The sequence below is a fragment of the Stenella coeruleoalba genome (assembly GCF_951394435.1).
Source record: "Stenella coeruleoalba genome assembly, contig: scaffold_141, whole genome shotgun sequence".
Taxonomy (NCBI): domain Eukaryota; kingdom Metazoa; phylum Chordata; class Mammalia; order Artiodactyla; family Delphinidae; genus Stenella; species Stenella coeruleoalba.
In genome coordinates, this window is record NW_027646081.1 from 802,630 (window position 1) to 825,512 (window position 22,883).

Genomic DNA, 22,883 nt, shown 5'->3' on the forward strand with positions numbered 1-22,883 from the left:
ACATTTCCAACTCTGGGTTTTTGGGCAGCAGAGCCTTCCTGGAAATCGTGTTAGTAGGCTGCAAATTAGAGTGGAATGTGCCAGAGCACATCCCCAAGAGCTTATATCTCCTTACTTCTTGTTTGTTTTATAAATTTAATTTTTATTAATTATCAGAGCAAACTTGATAAAAATATTTTGTTTCTCCTAGGTGTACAGAATCTCGTTCATTATATCAATGTATCTGTCATTTATCTTTGCATTCTTTACCATGTAGGTTATTACAGAGTGTTGCCTAGACCTCTCTTGGTATTCCATAGGTATTTTATGATTATATATTTCATATGTATTAGTACATGTCTGTTAACCCTCATATCCTAATTCACACATTCCTTACACTTTTCCATTGGTTAAACATAATTTTTTTTTCTTAATCCATGCTTTTCCTTCTCTTGGAAATAAGTTCATGAGTATCAACTTTTAGGTAACACCTAGAAGTGATGTCATAGGATATCTGTCTTTCACTTTCTTTCTTTAATTTGAGTGATTATCTCTAGGTCCTTATATGGTGGTGCAAACGGCACTGTTTCATTGTTTTCCATGGCTTATATTCCATTGTTTACATGGACCACTTCCTCTTTGTGCATTTTTCTGTTGATGGACATTTTGGTTTCTTCCAAGTCTTGGCTATGTTAAATATTCCTGCAGTGCAGGATTGCCAGTCTGTGTCTTTTCCATTCTGCTCTGCTCAGGTGATAGGCACATCAAAGGACCTACCAGATCACATGGTAGCTCAATTTTTACCCTTAAACGCACCTCCATTATGTTCTCACTACTGGCTGTTACCAGTTTACATCCCCCCCAGCAGCTGGAGGGTACACAGTTCTCTGAAACCCCTTCAGCATTTATTCTTTGTAGACTTTTTGCTGAAGAACATTCTGACGGCTGTGAGGTGAACATTTCTGTAATTGGATTTGCATGGCTTTATTCATTGCTGATGTTGCGCATTTTTCAATTCCCTTTTATTTTAAAGAGAAAAAAAAGAAAAGACAAAATGTGCGTAAAATATGCCTCTTGACATTGTCTTCTTGAAATGTTGACGTCTTTTGAATTTTCTGGTCGATTACGACCCCAGGACATTTTTGAGGCCTGGTGTCCTTTACAGTGCTGCACATATTTTGAATATTAAGTGACCATTACCTCTTGGTTTAAAGCTGCTGTTGTGTGAAACAGTCACAAGGCGGCAGCATTTCTCCTTTACCAAATCTGGTTACCAGGGCAACAGAGCCTTAATGGAAGTCCTGTTCTAGGTTGAAAATTAGAATGGGATGTGCCAGGAAAAATTCCTTTCAGTTTATGTCTCATTATTTCTTGTTCATATTTTTAATTTAATTTTTATTTTTTATCGCAGCAAATTTGATTACAATGTTTTTTTTTTTTGTTCTAGGTGTGCAAGATGTGGTTCTTTCACACACATACATATATCTATTCTTCTTCAGAACCTTTTCCCAGGTAGGTTATGACACAATGTTGAGTAGTCTTCTCTTGGTATTCCGTAGGTCTTTGGTGATTATATATTTCACATGTGTTTCTATATCTATGTTAACCCCAATATCGTAATGTATCCAATCCTCACACCTTTCGATTTGGGGAACCATAAGTTTGTTCAATGAATCTGTGATTGCCTTTCTCTGTGGAAATATCTTCATTGTTATCAATTTTCAGGTAACACCTATAAGTGATATACGTTAGGTGTCTTTCGCTTTCTCACTTACTACAAGTTGCATGGTTACCTCTAGACTCATCTATGGTGCTGCAAATGGCATTGTTTCACTTTTTTCCCGAGCTAATATTCCATCTCTACATGTAACAGTTCCTCTTTGTCCACTCATCTGTTGATGGACTTTTGGTTGCTTCCATGTCTTGGTTATTGTAATACTGCTGCAGTGCAGATTTGCCTGCCTGTGTCTTTCCAATTCTGTCTTCTTATGTTATAGGCCCAGGAGTGGGCCTGCTGGATCATATAATAGCTCAATATTTACCTTTTAAAGGCACCTCCACCCTGTTCCCATTAGTGACTCTTACCAGGTTACGTCCCACTTCAAATTAAGGGTATGCGTTTCTCCACAACCTCTTCAGCATTGATCGTTTGTAGTTTCTTTCCTGATGGTTATTCTGAATGGTGTGAGCTGATACCTCTGTGTGGTTGGATTTGCATGTGTCTCATAATCCTTTGAAACTGAGCTTTCAGGCATGTCCTTTTATTTTTCAAACGGTTATTACAGCTTAGTTCTTCAAATGGTTTTCTTGAAATATGTGCCACATTTTGAAATACTTTGGCCTTTACCTCCCGCAAGACATGATGAAGGCAGGTTTCCTTTACAGCCCTGCAGGACTTGTTCATATGAAGTGACAATTAGCATAGGTTTTAAAGCTGTTTTTTCAGGTAATGGCCAGAGGGTGGAGCATTTCATAATTCTATGAAACGTAACTGAACACACAATATATATTTTTTCTTTTAAATTTCCATTGTTACTTTTTTAAAGTACAATTATAATTGAAGTTCTTTGTAACAAGTGAAATTTAAAAAATTAAAGGAAAAGATAATATTTTACCACTTGCCATCCTTTCCCATTTACTGAAACGACCAGCATAATGTGTAGATTTCTCATTTTATCCAGGTGTTCTATACATCTGGAATATCATGCTTCTCACTGTAGAAAAACAGATTTAGCTCTCACACTTTTTATAGGCTACATAACATTCCATAGAACAGAAGTACCAACTATTTCAGACTTAGCTTTTTGAGGGACACTCAGGTTACTTTCTGTTTTATTTTGTTGTTCTTTTTTTGGGGGGGGGTAGGAGTTTATTATTTATTTATTTATTTTTGTTGTGTTGGGTCTGAGTTTCCGTGTGAGGGCTTTCTCTAGTTGTGGCAAGTGGGGGGCCACTCTTGATCTCGGTGCGCGGGCCTCTCACTATTGCGGCCTCTCTTGTTGCAGAGCACAGGCTCCAGATGCGAGGGCTCACTGGTTGTGGCTTATGGGCCTAGTTGCTCCATGGCATGTGGGATCCTCCCAGACCAGGGCTCGAACCTGTGTCCCCTGCATTAGCAGGCAGATTCTAACCACCGCACCACCAGCGAAGCCCTCTATTTTGTTGTTCTGCTAGTTTGTTTTAACCCAAGAAAATATTTTTTTAAATACAAAAAAACAAAATTAAGCTAAGGGTAAGGATTAGGGTTTAGGGTAAGATTTAGGGTTAGGGTACGGGTTAGGATTATTGTATGGCTTAGAGTATGGTTTAGGGTTATGGTTATGGTACGGGTTAGTGTTAGGGTACATTTTAGGGTATGGCTATGGTTTAGTGTTAGGGTACGGGTTAAGGTATGGGTTAGTGTTAGGGTATGGGTTAGGATTCAGGTACGGTTTATGTTCAGGGTTATGGTTAGGTTTAGTGTATGGGTTAGTGTTAGGTACGGGTTAGGGTTAGGTTTAGTGTTAAGGAAGGGGTAGAGTTTAGGGTACAGGATAGGGAACAACAAAGGGTTAGGGTTAGGGTACGTGTTAGGGTACAGTTTAGTGTTAGTGTACGGGTTAGGATTAGGGTACGGTTTAGGGTAAGGTTTAGAGTTAGGGTTAGGGGACGGGTATGGTTTGGGGTACAGTTTAGGGTATGACCACGGGTTAGGAGTAGGGTAAGTGTTAGGGTACGGTTTAGTGTTAGTGTACAGGTTAGGATTATGGTACGGGATAGTGTAAGGGTTAGGGTTAGGGAATGGGTACAGATTAGGTTGCAGGTTAGGGTATGACAACGGGTTAAGGTTAGGGTACGTGTTAGTGTATGGGTTAGGATTAGGGTACGGGTTAGGTTATGGGTTAGTGTTAGGGGATGGGTTAGGATTAGGATACGGGTTATGGTACGGTTTAGGGAAAGGGTTAGGATACGGGGTAGGGTTAGGATAAAGTTTAGTGTATGGCTATGTGTTACTGTTAGGGTACATGTTAGCGTACGGGTTAGTGTTCGTGTACAGCTTAGGGTAAGGGTTAGGGTTAGGGAACGGGTACGGTCTCAGGTACAGGTTAGGGTATGGTAGCGGGATAGGGATAGTGTACGTGTTAGGATGAGACTTCTTTGTAGTGCAGATTTGAATTTCCCGCTTGCTTGGTGGGCCAAAAAGTGTGTATGCATTTTATCCTGAATATACTCAGGAAAAAACGTATACGCCCTTTTTGGCCAAGTGCATCGCTGCCAAACGATGTGCCAAACAGGAGGTTACAAGCACTGACTCTCCAAGTGGGGAGATTGTTAGTAAAGCGTCTGGAATGGCGAACCCGAGTACCAGAGGACGAATAATGAGATGCGTTTTAGAAACCTTGCCCGATCACACTGTGGACCATCCTCTGGGTTTCCCACGCATGTTTTAGCTGTAGGAAGAATCCCTTAAACCTGGAGGGTTGGGACCCATGGAATGGGTAGCACGCAGTACTACTTCAAAGGGTCTGCATTTGCTCACCGAACCTCACCAATCCTCACAGCCCCAAGTGTCCAGCCTTATGCCTCACTCAGCTGTGGGTGTAGATGTGGTAAATCCAGGTTTCATCACAAGCCTGAACGAGTTATTTAAGAATTTCTCTCTCTTTCACTGTCTTTGTGTTTTGATTTTGAAATTTATTTTTATAATGGGGTTTAGCTGATTTGCACTGCTGTGTTTATGCCGCTCGATGCACACTTGATTCTCTTACGGAGACATATAAATACATAGGTTTTAAGATTCTTACTACTCAGATATATTCCTCTGCGGTGAATAGGGGGTGTTGAGTCCACTTCGTTGAACAAGGAGTATATCTTGTCTATTACTGGCTTATGGAACGGTATCTGTGCTCATTTCAATCTCTGGATTTATGCAGCACCCCAACTCACCTTTCCCCTTAAGCAAGCATAAGTTGGTTTTCTAAATGTGAGACTCTGTTCTGTTTTGTAATTCAGTTCATGTGTAGCCAAGTTTACATTCCCTCTATAAGTGTTATCTTATGACTAGTTTCTTTTTCTGTGTGACTTATTTCACTCAGAATCATCGAACCTAAATCCACTCATTATGCTGCTACGGGCCTGATGACATTGATTTCATTGCGGAGTGATATTCCATTGTATGTAAGTACCACAACTTCTTTATCCATTTTTCTCTTTCTGGGATATTTAAGTTGTTCCGTTGTCGAGGTTCTTGTAAACACAGCAGCCCTAAACTTTGGGGTGGCTGTGTCTTTTTTATTTTAATTTCCCTAAGCTATAGGACCATAAGTGGAAGTGCCCGAGTCTCTGTAGCTTTGTTTTTTAGATGTTTCAGGAAACACCATACACTTCTCCAGAGTGGCTGTTGGCCATTTACATCCCGCCCATCAGCATAACAAGGCTCCCAGTTCTCCATGGCCTGTCCTGCCTTTCTGGATTTTACACTTTTTTCAGATGGCCCATTTAACCGGTGGGAAGTGAGACTTCATTGTAGTGCGGATTTCCATTGCACGCTTCCTTGGTTGGCAAAAATGGCCGTATGCGTTTTTTCCTGGATATATTCAGGAAAAAACGCATATGCATTTTTTGGCCAAGTGCATCATTGTCGAAGTTCTGCCGCTTTTCATGTGCTTTAAATGCAATTCCAATCTACCTCCTGAAATCTGTTTCCTGCAATTGTGCCTTGCTTTCAAGTCCTCTTCACAGCCTTACCTCAATATATTTTTGGATGATAGTTGTCCTTTATAACTCTGCAAGTTTGTGAATTGCAGTGACCCTGAGCTCCTTTTTCCAACTCGCTTTTTTGTGAGCTGGACGCAAAACGGCAGGATTGCTTCAGGCCCTAATCTGGTTCCAGCGTGGCATGCTGAGCCTTTGGTTAATTCTTCTTCTTGGTGGGAAATTAGAGTGAAATGTGCCCGTCCAAACAACTACAGCTAGTCTCTCATTGGTTCTCCCTATTCCCGTTCATCCTCCGCAGAAATTGCAGAGTGTGCCAAACAGGAGGTTACAAGCACTGACTCTCCAAGTGGGGAGATTGTTACTAAAGCGTCTGGAATGGCGAACCCGAGTACCAGAGGACGAATAATGAGATGCGTTTTAGAAACCTTGCCCGATCACACTGTGGACCATCCTCTGGGTTTCCCACGCATGTTTTAGGTGTAGGAAGAATCCCTTAAACCTGGAGAGTTGGGACCCATGGAATGGGTAGCACGCAGTACTACTTCAAAGAGCCTGCATTTGCTCACCGAATCTCACCAATTCTCTCAGCCCCAAGTGTCCAGCCTTATGTCTCACCCAGCTGTGGGTGTAGATGTGGTAAATCCAGGTTTCATCACAAGCCTGAACGAATTATTTAAGAATTTCTCTCTCTTTCACTGTCTTTCTGTTTTGTTTTTGAAGTTTATTTTTATAATGGGGTTGAGCTAATTTTCACTGCTGTGTTTATGCGTCTGTACACACACTTGATTCTCTTACGGAGACATATAAATACATAGATTTTAAGATTCTTACTAGTCAGATATATTCCTCTGCGGTGAATAGGGGGTGTTGAGTCCACTTCGCTGAGCAAGGAGTAGGTCTTGTCTATTACATATTTGGCTTATGGAACGGTATCTGTGCTCATTTCAATCTCTGGATTTATGCAGCACCCCAACTCACCTTTCCCCTTAAGCAAACATGTTTGTTTTCTAAATGTGAGACTCTGTTCTGTTTTGTAATTCAGTTCATGTGTAGCCAAGTTTACATTCCCTCTATAAGTGATATCTTATGATAAGTTTCTTTATCTGTGTGACTTATTTCCTTAGAATCATCGTACCTAAATTCACTCATTATGCTCCTACGGGCCTGATGATATTGATTTCATTGCTGAGTGATATTTCATTGTACATAAGTACCACAACTTCTTTATCCCTTTTCCTCTTTCTGGGATATTTAAATTGTACCATAGTTGAGGTTCTTGTAAACACAGCAGCCCTAAACTTTGGGGTGGCTGTGTCTTGTTGATTTTAATTTTCCTAAGCTATAGGACCATAAGTGGAAGCAACCTAGGCTCTGTAGCTTTGTTTTTTAGAGGTTTCAGGAAACACCATACACTTCTCCAGAGTGGCTGTTGGCAATTTACATCCCGCCCATCAGCATAACAAGGCTCCCAGTTCTCCATGGCCTGTCCTGCCTTTCTGGTTTTTACACTTTTTTCAGATGGCCCTTTTGACCGGTGGGAAGTGAGACTTCATTGTAGTGCAGATCTCCGTTGCAGGCTTGCTTATTTGGACAAAAAGAGCATATGCGTTTTTTCCTGCATGTATTCAGGAAAAAAACGCATATGCCCTTTTTGGCCAAGTGCATCATTGTCAAAGTTCTGCCGCTTTTCATATGCTTTAAATGCAGTTTCCATCTACCTCCTGAAATATATTTCCTGCAATTGTGCCATGCTTTCAAGTCCTCTTCGCAGCCTTACCTCAATATATTTTTGGACGATAGCTGTCATTTATAACTCTGCAGGTTTATGAATTACAGTGCCCCTGAGGTCCTTTCTTCAACTCGCTTTCTTGTGCGCTGGCCGCAGAACTGCAGGATTGCTTCAGGCCCTAATCTTGTTTCATCACGGCACGCTGAGCCTTTTGTTAATTCCTCTTCCTGGTGGGAAATTAGAGTGAAATGTGACCGTCCAAACACCTACAGCTAGTCTCTCATTGGTTCTCCCGATTCCCGTTCAACCTCCGCAGAAATTGCTAACTGTGCCAAACAGGAGTTTTAAGGCACTGACTCTCCACGTGGGGAGATGTTTAGTAAAGCGTCTGGAATGGCGAACCCGTGTACCAGGGGACAAAAAATGAGATGGGTTTTAGAAACGTTGCCCGATCACATGGTGTACAATCCTCTGGGTTTCCCATGCATGTTTTAGCTGTAGGAAGAATCCCTTAAACCAGGAGAGTTGGGACCCAGGGAATGGGTAGCATACAGTATTACTTCAAAGGGTCTGCATTTGCTCACCGAACCTCACCAATCCTCTCAGCCCCAAATGTCCTGCCTTATGTCTCACCCAGCTGTGGGTGTAGATGTGGTAAATCCAAGTTTCATCACAAGCCCTGAACGAATTATTTAAGAACTTTCTCTCCTTCACTGTCTTTGTTTTTGAAATTTATTTTAATAATGGGGTTTAGTTGATTTTTCACGGCTGTGTATACTGCTCTACACACACTTGATTCTCTTACAGAGACATATAGATACATATGTTTTAATATTCTTATTGTCAGATATATTCCTCTGCGGTGAATAGGTGGTGTTGAGTCTAATTCGTTGAGCAAGGAGTATATCTTGTCTATTATATATTTGGCTTATGGAATAGTATCTGTGCTCATTTCAATCTCTGGTTTTACGCAGCACCCCAACTCACCATTCCCCTTAAGAAAGCATAAGTTTGTTTTCTAAATGTGAGACTCTGTTCTGTTTTGTAATTCAGTTCATGTGTAGCCAAGTTTACATTCCCTCTATAAGTGATATCTTATGATAAGTTTCTTTTTCTGTGTGACTTATTTCCTTTGAATCATCGTACCTAAATCCATTCATTATGCTTGTACGGGCCTGACGACATTGATTTCATTATTGAGTGATATTCCATTGTACGTAAGTACGAAAACTTCTTTATCCATTTCTCTCTGTCAAGGATATTTAATTTGTACCGTAGTCGAGGCTCTTGTAAACAGAGCAGCCCTAAACTTTGTGGTGGTTGTTTCTTGTTATTTTAATTTTCCTGAGCTATAGTGCAATAAGTGGGTTTAGGGTAGGGTTAAGGTTAGCATTAGGGAACGGGTATGGTTTAGGATGCGACAATGGTTTAGGGTGAGCGAAAGTGTTAGGGTACAGGTCAGTGTTAGTGTACCGTTTAGGATTAGGGTAAGTGTTAGGGTAATGCTTCGGGTTAGGGTTAGAGTTAGGGAACGGGGACGGTTTAGGGTACAGGTTAGGGTACGACAACAGTTTAGGGATAGCGTACATGTAGGGTAAGATTTAGTGTTAGCGTACGGGTAAGGATTAGGGGACGGGTGAGGGTCAGGCTTCGGGGAAGGGTTAGGGTTAGGGTTCGGGCTAGGGTTAGGGTTAGGGGACGGGGACGGTTTAGGGTCCAGGTGAGGGTACGGCAACGCTTTAGGGGGAGCGTGCGTGTGAGGGCGCGGGTTAGTGTTAGCGTACGGGTTAGGATTAGGGGACGGGTGAGGGTCAGGCTTCGGGGAAGGGTTAGGGTTAGGGTTCGGGCTAGGGTTAGGGTTAGGGGACGGAGATGGTTTAGGGTCCAGGTGAGGGTACGGCAACGCTTTAGGGGGAGCGTGCGTGAGAGGGCGCGGGTTAGTGTTAGCGTACGGGTTAGGATTAGGGGACGGGTGAGGGTCAGGCTTCGGGGAAGGGTTAGGGTTAGGGTTCGGGCTAGGGTTAGGGTTAGGGGACGGGGACGGTTTAGGGTCCAGGTGAGGGTACGGCAACGCTTTAGGGGGAGCGTGCGTGTGAGGGCGCGGGTTAGTGTTAGCGTACGGGTTAGGATTAGGGGACGGGTGAGGGTCAGGCTTCAGGGAAGGGTTAGGGTTAGGGTTCGGGCTAGGGTTAGGGGACGGGGACGGTTTAGGGTCCAGGTGAGGGTACGGCAACGCTTTAGGGGGAGCATGCATGTGAGGGCGCGGGTTAGTGTTAGCGTACGGGTTAGGATTAGGGGACGGGTGAGGGTCAGGCTTCGGGGAAGGGTTAGGGTTAGGGTTCGGGCTAGGGTTAGGGTTAGGGGCCGGGGACGGTTTAGGGTCCAGGTGAGGGTACGGCAACGCTTTAGGGGGAGCATGCGTGTGAGGGCACGGGTTAGTGTTAGCGCACGGGTTAGGATTAGGGGACAGGTGAGGGTCAGGCTTCGAGGAAGGGTTAGGGTTAGGGTTCGGGCTAGGGTTAGGGTTAGGGGACGGGGACGGTTTAGGGTCCAGGTGAGGGTACGGCAATGCTTTAGGGGGAGCGTGCGTGTGAGGGCGCGGGTTAGTGTTAGCGTACGGGTTAGGATTAGGGGACGGGTGAGGGTCAGGCTTCGGGGAAGGGTTAGGGTTAGGGTTCGGGCTAGGGTTACGGTTAGGAGACGGGGACGGTTTAGGGTCCAGGTGAGGGTACGGCAACGCTTTAGGGGGAGCGTACGTGTGAGGGCGCGGGTTAGTGTTAGCGTACGGGTTAGGATTAGGGGACGGGTGAGGGTCAGGCTTCGGGGAAGGATTAGGGTTAGGTTTCGGGCTAGGGTTAGGGGACGGGGACGGTTTAGGGTCCAGGTGAGGGTACTGCAACGCTTTAGGGGGAGCGTGCGTGTGAGGGCGCGGGTTAGTGTTAGCGTACGGGTTAGGATTACGGGACGGGTGAGGGTCAGGCTTCGGGGAAGGGTTAGGGTTAGGGTTCGGGCTAGGGTTAGGGTTAGGGGACGGGGACGGTTTAGAGTCCAGGTGAGGGTACGGCAACGCTTTAGGGGGAGCATGCGTGTGAGGGCGCGGGTTAGTGTTAGCGTACGGGTTAGGATTAGGGGACGGGTGAGGGTCAGGCTTCGGGGAAGGGTTATGGTTAGGGTTCGGGCTAGGGTTAGGGTTAGGGGACGGGGACGATTTAGGGTCCAGGTGAGGTTACGGCAACGCTTTAGGGGGAGCGTGCGTGTGAGGGCGCGGGTTAGTGTTAGCGTACGGGTTAGGATTAGGGGACGGGTGAGGGTCAGGCTTCGGGGAAGGGTTAGGGTTAGGGTTCGGGCTAGGGTTAGGGTTAGGGGACTGGGACGGTTTAGGGTCCAGGTGAGGGTACGGCAACGCTTTAGGGGGAGCGTGCGTGTGAGGGCGCGGGTTAGTGTTAGCGTACGGGTTAGGATTAGGGGACGGGTGAGGGTCAGGCTTCGGGGAAGTGTTAGTGTTAGGGTTCGGGCTAGGGTTAGGGTTAGGGGACGGGGACGGTTTAGGGTCCAGGTGAGGGTATGGCAACGCTTTAGGGGGAGCGTGCGTGTGAGGGCGCGGGTTAGTGTTAGCGTACGGGTTAGGATTAGGGGACGGGAGAGGGTCAGGCTTCGGGGAAGGGTTAGGGTTCGGGCTAGGGTTAGGGTTAGGGGACGGGGACGGTTTAGGGTCCAGGTGAGGGTACGGCAACGCTTTAGGGGGAGCGTGCGTGTGAGGGCGTGGGTTAGTGTTACCCTACGGGTTAGGATTAGGGGACGGGTGAGGGTCAGGCTTCGGGGAAGGGTTAGGGTTAGGGTTCGGGCTAGGGTTAGGGTTAGGGGACGGGGACGGTTTAGGGTCCAGGTTAGGGTACGGCAACTCTTTAGGGGGAGCGTGCCTGTGAGGGCGCGGGTTAGTGTTAGCGTACGAGTTAGGATTAGGGGACGGGTGACGGTCAGGCTTCGGAGAAGGGTTAGGGTTAGGGTTCGGGCTAGGGTTAGGGTTAGGGCACGGGGACGGTTTAGGGTCCAGGTGAGGGTACGGCAACGGTTTAGGGGGAGCGTGGGTGTGAGGGCGCGGGTTAGTGTTAGCGACGGGTTAGGATTAGGGGACGGGTGAGGGTCAGGCTTCGGGGAAGGGTTAGGGTTAGGGTTCGGGCTAGGGTTAGGGTTAGGGGACGGGGACGGTTTAGGGTCCAGGTGAGGGTACGGCAACGCTTTAGGGGGAGCATGCGTGTGAGGGCGCGGGTCAGTGTTAGCGTACGGGTTAGGATTAGGGGACGGGTGAGGGTCAGGCTTCGGGGAAGGGTTAGGGTTAGGGTTCGGGCTAGGGTAAGGGTTAAGGGACGGGGACGGTTTAGGGTCCAGGTGAGGGTACGGCAACGCTTTAGGGGGAGCGTGCGTGTGAGGACGCGGGTTAGTGTGAGCGTACGGGTTAGGATTAGGGGACAGGTGAGGGTCAGGCATCGGGGAAGGGTTAGGGTTAGGGTTCGGGCTAGGGTTAGGGTTAGGGGACGGGGACGGTTTAGGGTCCAGGTGAGGGTATGGCAACGCTTTAGGGGGAGCGTACGTGTGAGGGCGCGGGTTAGTGTTAGCGTACGGGTTAGGATTAGGGGACGGGTGAGGGTCAGGCTTCGGGGAAGGGTTAGGGTTAGGGTTCGGGCTAGGGTTAGGGTTAGGGGACGGGGACGGTTTCGGGTCCAGGTGAGGGTACGTAAACGCTTTAGGGGGAGCGTGCGTGTGAGGGTGCGGGTTAGTGTTAGCGTACGGCTTAGGATTAGGGGACGGGTGAGGGTCAGGCTTCGGGGAAGGGTTAGGGTTAGGGTTCGGGCTAGGGTTAGGGTTAGGGGACGGGGACGGTTTAGGGTCCAGGTGAGGGTACGGCAACGCTTTAGGGGGAGCGTGCGTGTGAGGGCGCGGGTTAGTGTTAGCGTACGGCTTAGGATTAGGGGACGGGTGAGGGTCAGGCTTCGGGAAAGGGTTAGGGTTAGGGTTCGGGCTAGGGTTAGGGTTAGGGGACAGGGACGGTTTAGGGTCCAGGTGAGGGTACGGCAACGCTTTAGGGGGAGCGTGCATGTGAGGGCGCGGGTTAGTGTTAGCGTACGGGTTAGGATTAGGGGACGGGTGAGGGTCAGGCTTCTGGGAAGGGTTAGGGTTAGGGTTCGGGCTAGGGTTAGGGTTAGGGGACGGGGACGGTTTAGGGTCCAGGTGAGGGTACGGCAACGCTTTAGGGGGAGCGTGCGTGTGAGGGTGCGGGTTAGTGTTAGCGAACGGCTTAGGATTAGGGGACGGGTGAGGGTCAGGCTTCGGGGAAGGGTTAGGGTTAGGGTTCGGGCTAGGGTTAGGGTTAGGGGACGGGGACGGTTTAGGGTCCAGGTGAGGGTACGGCAACGCTTTAGGGGGAGCGTGCGTGTGAGGGCGTTGGTTAGTGTTAGCGTACGGGTTAAGATTAGGGGACGGGTGAGGATCAGGCTTCGGGGAAGGGTTAGGGTTAGGGTTCGGGCTAGGGTTAGGGTTAGGGGACGGGGACGGTTTAGGGTCCAGGTGAGGGTACGGCAACGCTTTAGGGGGAGCGTGCATGTGAGGGCGCGGGTTAGTGTTAGCGTACGGGTTAGGATTAGGGGACGGGTGAGGGTCAGGCTTCTGGGAAGGGTTAGGGTTAGGGTTCGGGCTAGGGTTAGGGTTAGGGGACGGGGACGGTTTAGATTCCAGGTGAGGGTACGGCAACGCTTTAGGGGGAGCGTGCGTGTGAGGGTGCGGGTTAGTGTTAGCGAACGGCTTAGGATTAGGGGACGGGTGAGGGTCAGGCTTCGGGGAAGGGTTAGGGTTAGGGTTCGGGCTAGGGTTAGGGTTAGGGGACGGGGACGGTTTAGGGTCCAGGTGAGGGTACGGCAACGCTTTAGGGGGAGCGTGCGTGTGAGGGCGTGGGTTAGTGTTAGCATTCGGCTTAGGATTAGGGGACGGGTGAGGGTCAGGCTTCGGGGAAGGGTTATGGTTAGGGTTCGGGCTAGGGTTAGGGTTAGGGGACGGGGACGGTTTAGGGTCCAGGTGAGGGTACGGCAACGCTTTAGGGGGAGCGTGCGTGTGAGGGCGCGCGTTAGTGTTAGCGTACGGCTTAGGATTAGGGGACGGGTGAGGGTCAGGCTTCGGGGAAGGGTTAGGGTTAGGGTTCGGGCTAGGGTTAGGGTTAGGGGACGGGGACGGTTTAGGGTCCAGGTGAGGGTACGGCAACGCTTTAGGGGGAGCGTGCGTGTGAGGGCGCGGGTTAGTGTTAGCGTACGGCTTAGGATTAGGGGACGGGTGAGGGTCAGGCTTCGGGGAAGGGTTAGGGTTAGGGTTCGGGCTAGGGTTAGGGTTAGGGGACGGGGACGGTTTCGGGTCCAGGTGAGGGTACGGCAACACTTTAGGGGGAGCGTGCGTGTGAGTGCGCGGGTTAGTGTTAGCGTACGGGTTAGGATTAGGAGACGGGTGAGGGTCAGGCTTCGGGGAAGAGTTAGGGTTAGGGTTCGGGCTAGGGTTAGGGTTAGGGGACGGGGACGGTTTAGGGTCCAGGTGAGGGTACGGCAACGCTTTAGGGGGAGCGTGTGTGTGAGGGCGCGGGTTAGTGGTAGCGTACGGCTTAGGATTAGGGGACGGGTGAGGGTCAGGCTTCGGGGAAGGGTTAGGGTTAGGGTTCGGGCTAGGGTTAGAGTAAGGGTACGGGGACGGTTTAGGGTCCAGGTGAGGGTACGGCAACGCTTTAGGGGGAGCGTGCGTGTGAGGGCGCGGGTTAGTGTTAGCGTACGGGTTAGGATTAGGGGACGGGTGAGGGTCAGGCTTCGGGGAAGGTTTAGGGTTAGGGTTCGGGCTAGGGTTAGGGTTAGGGGACGGGGACAGTTTAGGGTCCAGGTGAGGGTACGGCAACGCTTTAGGGGGAGTGTGCGTGTGAGGGCGCGGGTTAGTGTTAGCGTACGGGTTAGGATTAGGGGACGGGTGAGGGTCCGGCTTCGGGGAAGTGTTAGGGTTAGGGTTCGGGCTAGGGTTAGGGTTAGGGGACGGGGACGGTTTAGGGTCCAGGTGAGGGTACGGCAACGCTTTAGGGGGAGCGTGCGTGTGAGGGCGCGGGTTAGTGTTAGCGTACGGCTTAGGATTAGGGGACGGGTGAGGGTCAGGCTTCGGGGAAGGGTTAGGGTTAGGGTTCGGGCTACGGTTAGGGTTAGGGGACGGGGAAGGTTTAGGGTCCAGGTGAGGGTACAGCAACGCTTTAGGGGGAGCGTGCGTGTGAGGGCGCGTGTTAGTGTTAGCGTCCGGCTTAGGATTAGGGGACGGGTGAGGGTCAGGCTTCGGGGAAGCGTTAGGGTTAGGGTTCGGGCTAGGGTTAGGGTTAGGGGTTGGGGACGGTTTCGGGTCCAGGTGAGGGTACGGCAACGCTTTAGGGGGAGCGTGCGTGTGAGGGCGCGGGTTAGTGTTAGCGTACGGGTTAGGATTAGGTGACGGGTGAGGGTCAGGCTTCGGGGAAGGGTTAGGGTTAGGGTTCGGGCTAGGGTTAGGGCTAGGGGACGGGGACGGTTTCGGGTCCAGGTGAGGGTACGGCAACGCTTTAGGGGGAGCGTACGTGTGAGGGCGCGGGTTAGTGTTAGCGTACGGGTTAGGATTAGGGGACGGGTGAGGGTCAGGCTTCGGGGAAGGGTTAGGATTAGGGTTCGGGCTAGGGTTAGGGTTAGGGGACGGGGACGGTTTCGGGTCCAGGTGAGGGTACGGCAACGCTTTAGGGGGAGCGTGCGTGTGAGGGTGCGGGTTAGTGTTAGCGTACGGCTTAGGATTAGGGGACGGGTGAGGGTCAGGCTTCGGGGAAGGGTTAGGGTTAGGGTTCGGGCTAGGGTTAGGGTTAGGGGACGGGGACGGTTTCGGGTCCAGGTGAGGGTACGGCAACGCTTTAGGGGGAGCGTGCGTGTGAGGGCGCGGGTTAGTGTTAGCGTACGGGTTAGGATTAGGGGACGGGTGAGGGTCACGCTTCGGGGAAGGGTTAGGGTTAGGGTTCGGGCTAGGGTTAGGGTTAGGGGACGGGGATGGTTTAGGGTCCAGGTGAGGGTACGGCAACGCTTTAGGGGGAGCGTGCGTGTGAGGGCGCGGGTTAGTGTTAGCGTACGGGTTAGGATTAGGGGACGGGTGAGGGTCAGGCTTCTGGGAAGGGTTAGGGTTAGGGTTCGGGTTAGGGTTAGGGTTAGGGGACGGGGACGGTTTAGGGTCCAGGTGAGGGTACGGCAACGCTTTAGGGGGATCGTGCGTGTGAGGGTGCGGGTTAGTGTTAGCGAACGGCTTAGGATTAGGGGACGGGTGAGGGTCAGGCTTCGGGGAAGGGTTAGGGTTAGGGTTCGGGCTAGGGTTAGAGTTAGGGGACGGGGACGGTTTCGGGTCCAGGTCATGGTACGGCAACGCTTTAGGGGGAGCGTGCGTGTGAGGGCGCGGGTTAGTGTTAGCGTACGGGTTAGGATTAGGGGACGGGTGAGGGTCAGGCTTCGGGGAAGGGTTAGGGTTAGGGTTCGGGCTAGGGTAAGGGTTAAGGGACGGGGACGGTTTAGGGTCCAGGTGAGGGTACGGCAACGCTTTAGGGGGAGCGTGCGTGTGAGGACGCGGGTTAGTGTTAGCGTACGGGTTAGGATTAGGGGACGGGTGAGGGTCAGGCATCGGGGAATGGTTAGGGTTAGGGTTCGGGCTAGGGTTAGGGTTAGGGGACGGGGACGGTTTAGGGTCCAGGTGAGGGTACGGCAACGCTTTAGGGGGAGCGTACGTGTGAGGGCGCGGGTTAGTGTTAGCGTACGGGTTAGGATTAGGGGACGGGTGAGGGTCAGGCTTCGGGGAAGGGTTAGGGTTAGGGTTCGGGCTAGGGTTAGGGTTAGGGGACGGGGACGGTTTCGGGTCCAGGTGAGGGTACGGCAACGCTTTAGGGGGAGCGTGCGTGTGAGGGTGTGGGTTAGTGTTAGCGTACGGCTTAGGATTAGGTGACGGGTGAGGGTCAGGCTTCGGGGATGGGTTAGGGTTAGGGTTCGGGCTAGGGTTAGGGTTAGGGGACGGGAACGGTTTCGGGTCCAGGTGAGGGTATGGCAACGCTTTAGGGGGAGCGTGCGTGTGAGGGCGCGGGTTAGTGTTAGCGTACGGGTTAGGATTAGGGGACGGGTGAGGGTCAGGCTTCGGGGAAGGGTTAGGGTTAGGGTTCGGGCTAGGGTTAGGGTTAGGGGACGGGGACGGTTTAGGGTCCAGGTGAGGGTACGGCAACGCTTTAGGGGGAGCGTGCGTGTGAGGGCGTGGGTTAGTGTTAGCGTACGGGTTAGGATTAGGGGACGGGTGAGGGTCAGGCTTCGGGGAAGGGTTAGGGTTAGGGTTCGGGCTAGGGTTAGGGTTAGGGGACGGGGACGGTTTCGGGTCCAGGTGAGGGTACGGCAACGCTTTAGGGGGAGCGTGCGTGTGAGGGCGCGGGTTAGTGTTAGCGTACGGGTTAGGATTAGGGGACGGGTGAGGGTCAGGCTTCGGGGAAGGGTTAGGGTTAGGGTTCGGGCTAGGGTTAGGGTTAGGGGACGGGGATGGTTTAGGGTCCAGGTGAGGGTACGGCAACGCTTTAGGGGGAGCGTGCGTGTGAGGGCGCGGGTTAGTGTTAGCATACGGGTTAGGATTAGGGGACGGGTAAGGGTCAGGCTTCGGGGAAGGGTTAGGGTTAGGGTTCGGGCTAGGGTTAGGGTTAGGGGACGGGGACGGTTTAGGGTCCAGGTTAGGGTACGGCAACGTTTTAGGGGGAGCGTGCATGTGAGGGCGCGGGTTAGTGTTAGCGTACGGCTTAGGATTAGGGGACGGGTGAGGGTCAGGCTTCGGGAAAGGGTTAGGGTTAGGGTTCGGGCTAGGGTTAGGGTTAGGGGACAGGGACGGTTTAGGGTCCAGGTGAGGGTACGGCAACGCTTTAGGGGGAGCGTGCATGTGAGGGCGCGGGTTAGTGTTAGCGTACGGGTTAGGATTAGGGGACGGGTGAGGGTCAGGCTTCTGGGAAGGGTTAGGGTTAGGGTTCGGGCTAGGGTTAGGGTTAGGGGACGGGGACGGTTTAGGTTCCAGGTGAGGGTACGGCAACGCTTTAGGGGGAGCGTGCGTGTGAGGGTGCGGGTTAGTGTTAGCGAACGGCTTAGGATTAGGGGACGGGTGAGGGTCAGGCTTCGGGGAAGGGTTAGGGTTAGGGTTCGGGCTAGGGTTAGGGTTAGGGGACGGGGACGGTTTAGGGTCCAGGTGAGGGTACGGCAACGCTTTAGGGGGAGCGTGCGTGTGAGGGCGTGGGTTAGTGTTAGCGTTCGGCTTAGGATTAGGGGACGGGTGAGGGTCAGGCTTCGGGGAAGGGTTATGGTTAGGATTCGGGCTAGGGTTAGGGTTAGGGGACGGGGACGGTTTAGGGTCCAGGTGAGGGTACGGCAACGCTTTAGGGGGAGCGTGCGTGTGAGGGCGCGCGTTAGTGTTAGCGTACGGCTTATGATTAGGGGACGGGTGAGGGTCAGGCTTCGGGGAAGGGTTAGGGTTAGGGTTCGGGCTAGGGTTAGGGTTAGGGGACGGGGACGGTTTAGGGTCCAGGTGAGGGTACGGCAACGCTTTAGGGGGAGCGTGCGTGTGAGGGCGCGGGTTAGTGTTAGCGTCCAGCTTAGGATTAGGGGACGGGTGAGGGTCAGGCTTCGGGGAAGGGTTAGGGTTAGGGTTCGGGCTAGGGTTAGGGTTAGGGGACGGGGACGGTTTCGGGTCCAGGTGAGGGTACGGCAACGCTTTAGGGGGAGCGTGCGTGTGAGGGCGCGGGTTAGTGTTAGCGTACGGGTTAGGATTAGGGGACGGGTGAGGGTCAGGCTTCGGGGAAGGGTTAGGGTTAGGGTTCGGGCTAGGGTTAGGGTTAGGGGACGGGGACGGTTTAGGGTCCAGGTGAGGGTACGGCAACGCTTTAGGGGGAGCGTGCGTGTGAGGGCGCGGGTTAGTGTTAGCGTACGGGTTAGGATTAGGACGCGGGTGAGGGTCAGGCTTCGGGGAAGAGTTAGGGTTAGGGTTCGGGCTAGGGTTAGGGTTAGGGGACGGGGACGGTTTAGGGTCTAGGTGAGGGTACGGCAACGCTTTAGGGGGAGCGTGCGTGTGAGGGCGCGGGTTAGTGGTAGCGTACGGCTTAGGATTAGGGGACGGGTGAGGGTCAGGCTTCGGGGAAGGGTTAGGGTTAGGGTTCGGGCTAGGGTTAGACTAAGGGTACGGGGACGGTTTAGGGTCCAGGTGAGGGTACGGCAACGCTTTAGGGGGAGCGTGCGTGTGAGGGCGCGGGTTAGTGTTAGCGTACGGGTTAGGATTAGGGGACGGGTGAGGGTCAGGCTTCGGGGAAGGGTTAGGGTTAGGGTTCGGGCTAGGGTTAGGGTTAGGGGACGGGGACGGTTTAGGGTCCAGGTGAGGGTACGGCAACGCTTTAGGGGGAGTGTGCGTGTGAGGGCGCGGGTTAGTGTTAGCGTACGGGTTAGGATTAGGGGACGGGTGAGGGTCCGGCTTCGGGGAAGGGTTAGGCTTAGGGTTCGGGCTAGGGTTAGGGTTAGGGGACGGGCACGGTTTAGGGTCCAGGTGAGGGTACGGCAACGCTTTAGGGGGAGCGTGCGTGTGAGGGCGCGGGTTAGTGTTAGCGTACGGCTTAGGATTAGGGGACGGGTGAGGGTCAGGCTTCGGGGAAGTGTTAGGGTTAGGGTTCGGGCTACGGTTAGGGTTAGGGGACGGGGAAGGTTTAGGGTCCAGGTGAGGGTACAGCAACGCTTTAGGGGGAGCGTGCGTGTGAGGGCGCGTGTTAGTGTTAGCGTACGGGTTAGGATTAGGGGACGGGTGAGGGTCAGGCTTCGGGGAAGGGTTAGGGTTAGGGTTCGGGCTAGGGTTAGGGTTAGGGGACGGGGACGGTTTAGGGTTCAGGTGAGGGTACGGCAACGCTTTAGGGGGAGCGTGCGTGTGAGGGCGCGGGTTAGTGTTAGCGTATGGCTTAGGATTAGGGGACGGGTGAGGGTCAGGCTTCGGGGAAGGGTTAGGGTTAGGGTTCGGGCTACGGTTAGGGTTAGGGGACGGGGAAGGTTTAGGGTCCAGGTGAGGGTACGGCAACGCTTTAGGGGGAGCGTGCGTGTGAGGGCGCGGGTTAGTGTTAGCGTACGTGTTAGGATTAGGGGACGGGTGAGGGTCAGGCTTCGGGGAAGGGTTAGGGTTAGGGTTCGGGCTAGGGTTAGGGTTAGGGGATGGGGAAGGTTTAGGGTCCAGGTGAGGGTACGGCAACGCTTTAGGGGGAGCGTGCGTGTGAGGGCGCGCGTTAAGGTTAGCGTGCGGCTTAGGATTAGGGGACGGGTGAGGGTCAGGCTTCGGGGAAGGGTTAGGGTTAGGGTTCGGGCTAGGGTTAGGGTTAGGGGACGGCGACGGTTTAGGGTCCAGGTGAGGGTACGGCAACGCTTTAGGGGGAGCGTGCGTGTGAGGGCGCGGGTTAGTGTTAGCGTACGGGTTAGGATTAGGGGACGGGTGAGGTTCAGGCTTCGGAGAAGGGTTAGGGTTAGGGTTCGGGCTAGGGTTAGGGTTAGGGGACGGGGAGGGTTTAGGGTCCAGGTGAGGGTACGGCAACGCTTTAGGGGGAGCGTGCGTGTGAGGGCGCGGGTTAGTGTTAGCGTACGGGTTAGGATTAGGGGACGGGTGAGGTTCAGGCTTCGGGGAACGGTTAGGGTTAGGGTTCGGGCTAGGGTTAGGGTTAGGGGATGGGGACGGTTTAGGGTCCAGGTGAGGGTACGGCAACGCTTTAGGGGGAGCGTGCGTGTGAGGGCGCGGGTTAGTGTTAGCGTACGGGTTAGGATTAGGGGACGGGTGAGGGTCAGGCTTCGGGGAAGGGTTAGGGTTAGGGTTCGGGCTAGGGTTAGGGTTAGGGGACGGGGACGGTTTAGGGTCCAGGTGAGGGTACGGCAACGCTTTAGGGGGAGCGTGCGTGTGAGGGCGCGGGTTAGTGTTAGCGTACGGGTTAGGATTAGGGGACGGGTGAGGGTCAGGCTTCGGGGAAGGGTTAGGGTTAGGGTTCGGGCTAGGGTTAGGGTTAGGGGACGGGGACGGTTTCGGGTCCAGGTGAGGGTACGGCAACGTTTTAGGTGGAGTGTGCGTGTGAGGGCGCGGGTTAATGATAGCGTACGGGTTAGGATTAGGGGACGGGTGAGGGTCAGGCTTCGGGGAAGGGTTAGGGTTAGGGTTCGGGCTAGGGTTAGGGTTAGGGGACGGGGACGGTTTAGGGTCCAGGTGAGGGTACGGCAACGCTTTAGGGGGAGCGTGCGTGTGAGGGCGCGGGTTAGTGTTAGCGTACGGGTTAGGATTAGGGGACGGGTGAGGGTCAGGCTTCTGGGAAGGGTTAGGGTTAGGGTTCGGGCTAGGGTTAGGGTTAGGGGACGGGGACGGTTTAGGGTCCAGGTGAGGGTACGGCAACGTTTTAGGGGGAGCGTGCGTGTGAGGGCGCGGGTTAGTGTTAGCGTACGGGTTAGGATTAGGGGACGGGTGAGGGTCAGGCTTCGGGGAAGGGTTAGGGTTAGGGTTCGGGCTAGGGTTAGGGTTAGGGGATGGGGACGGTTTAGGGTCCAGGTGAGGGTACGGCAACGCTTTAGGGGGAGCGTGCGTGTGAGGGCGCGTGTTAGTGTTAGCGTACGGGTTAGGATTAGGGGACGGTTGAGGGTTAGGCTTCGGGGAAGGGTTAGGGTTAGGGTTCGGGCTAGGGTTAGGGTTAGGGTACGGGGACGGTTTAGGGTCCAGGTGAGGGTACGGCAACGCTTTAGGGGGAGCGTGCGTGTGAGGGCGCGGGTTAGTGTTAGCGTACGGGTTAGGATTAGGGGACGGGTGAGGGTCAGGCTTCGGGGAAGGGTTAGGGTTAGGGTTCGGGCTAGGGTTAGGGTTAGGGGACGGGGACGGTTTAGGGTCCAAGTGAGGGTACGGCAACGCTTTAGGGGGAGCGTGCGTGTGAGGGCGCGCGTTAGTGTTAGCGTGCGGCTTAGGATTAGGGGACGGGTGAGGGTCAGGCTTCGGGGAAGGGTTAGGGTTAGGGTTCGGGCTAGGGTTAGGGGACGGGGACGGTTTAGGGTCCAGGTGAGGGTACGGCAACGCTTTAGGGGGAGCGTGCGTGTGAGGGCGCGGGTTAGTGTTAGCGTACGGGTTAGGATTAGGGGACGGGTGAGGGTCAGGCTTCTGGGAAGGGTTAGGGTTAGGGTTCGGGCTAGGGTTAGGGTTAGGGGACGGGGACGGTTTAGGGTCCAGGTGAGGGTACGGCAACGCTTTAGGGGGAGCGTGCATGTGAGGGCGCGGGTTAGTGTTAGCGTACGGTTTAGGATTAGGGGACGGGTGAGGGTCAGGCTTCGGGGAAGGGTTAGGGTTAGGGTTCGGGCTAGGGTTAGGGTTAGGGGACGGGGACGGTTTAGGGTCCAAGTGAGGGTACGGCAACGCTTTAGGGGGAGCGTGCGTGTGAGGGCGCGCGTTAGTGTTAGCGTGCGGCTTAGGATTAGGGAACGGGTGAGGGTCAGGCTTCGGGGAAGGGTTAGGGTTAGGGTTCGGGCTAGGGTTAGGGTTAGGGGACGGGGACGGTTTAGGGTCGAGGTGAGGGTACGGCAACGCTTTAGGGGGAGCGTGCGTGTGAGGGCGCGGGTTAGTGTTAGCGTACGGCTTAGGATTAGGGGACGGGTGAGGGTCAGGCTTCGGGGAAGGGTAAGGGTTAGGGTTCGGGCTATGGTTAGGGTTAGGGGACGGGGACGGTTTAGGGTCCAGGTGAGGGTACGGCAACGCTTTAGGGGGAGCGTGCGTGTGAGGGCGCGGGTTAGTGTTAGCGTACGGGTTAGGATTAGGGGACGGGTGAGGGTCAGGCTTCGGGGAAGGGTTAGGGTTAGGGTTCGGGCTAGGGTTAGGGTTAGGGGACGGGGACGGTTTAGGGTCCAGGTGAGGGTACGGCAACGCTTTAGGGGGAGCGTGCGTGTGAGGGCGCAGGTTAGTGTTAGCGTACGGGTTAGGATTAGGGGACGGGTGAGGGTCAGGCTTCGGGGAAGGGATAGGATTAGGGTTCGGGCTAGGGTTAGGGTTAGGGTACGGGGACGGTTTAGGGTCCAGGAGAGGGTACGGCAACGCTTTAGGGGGAGCGTGCGTGTGAGGGCGCGCGTTACTGTTATCGTACGGCTTAGGATTAGGGGACGGGTGAGGGTGAGGCTTCGGGGAAGTGTTAGGGTTAGGGTTCGGGCTAGGGTTAGGGTTAGGGGACGGGGACGGTTTAGGGTCCAAGTGAGGGTACGGCAACGCTTTAGGGGGAGCGTACGTGTGAGGGCGCGCGTTAGTGTTAGCGTGCGGCTTAGGATTAGGGGACCGGTCAGGGTCAGGCTTCGGGGAAGGGTTAGGGTTAGGGTTCGGGCTAGGGTTAGGGTTAGGGGACGGGGACGGTTTAGGGTCCAGGTGAGGG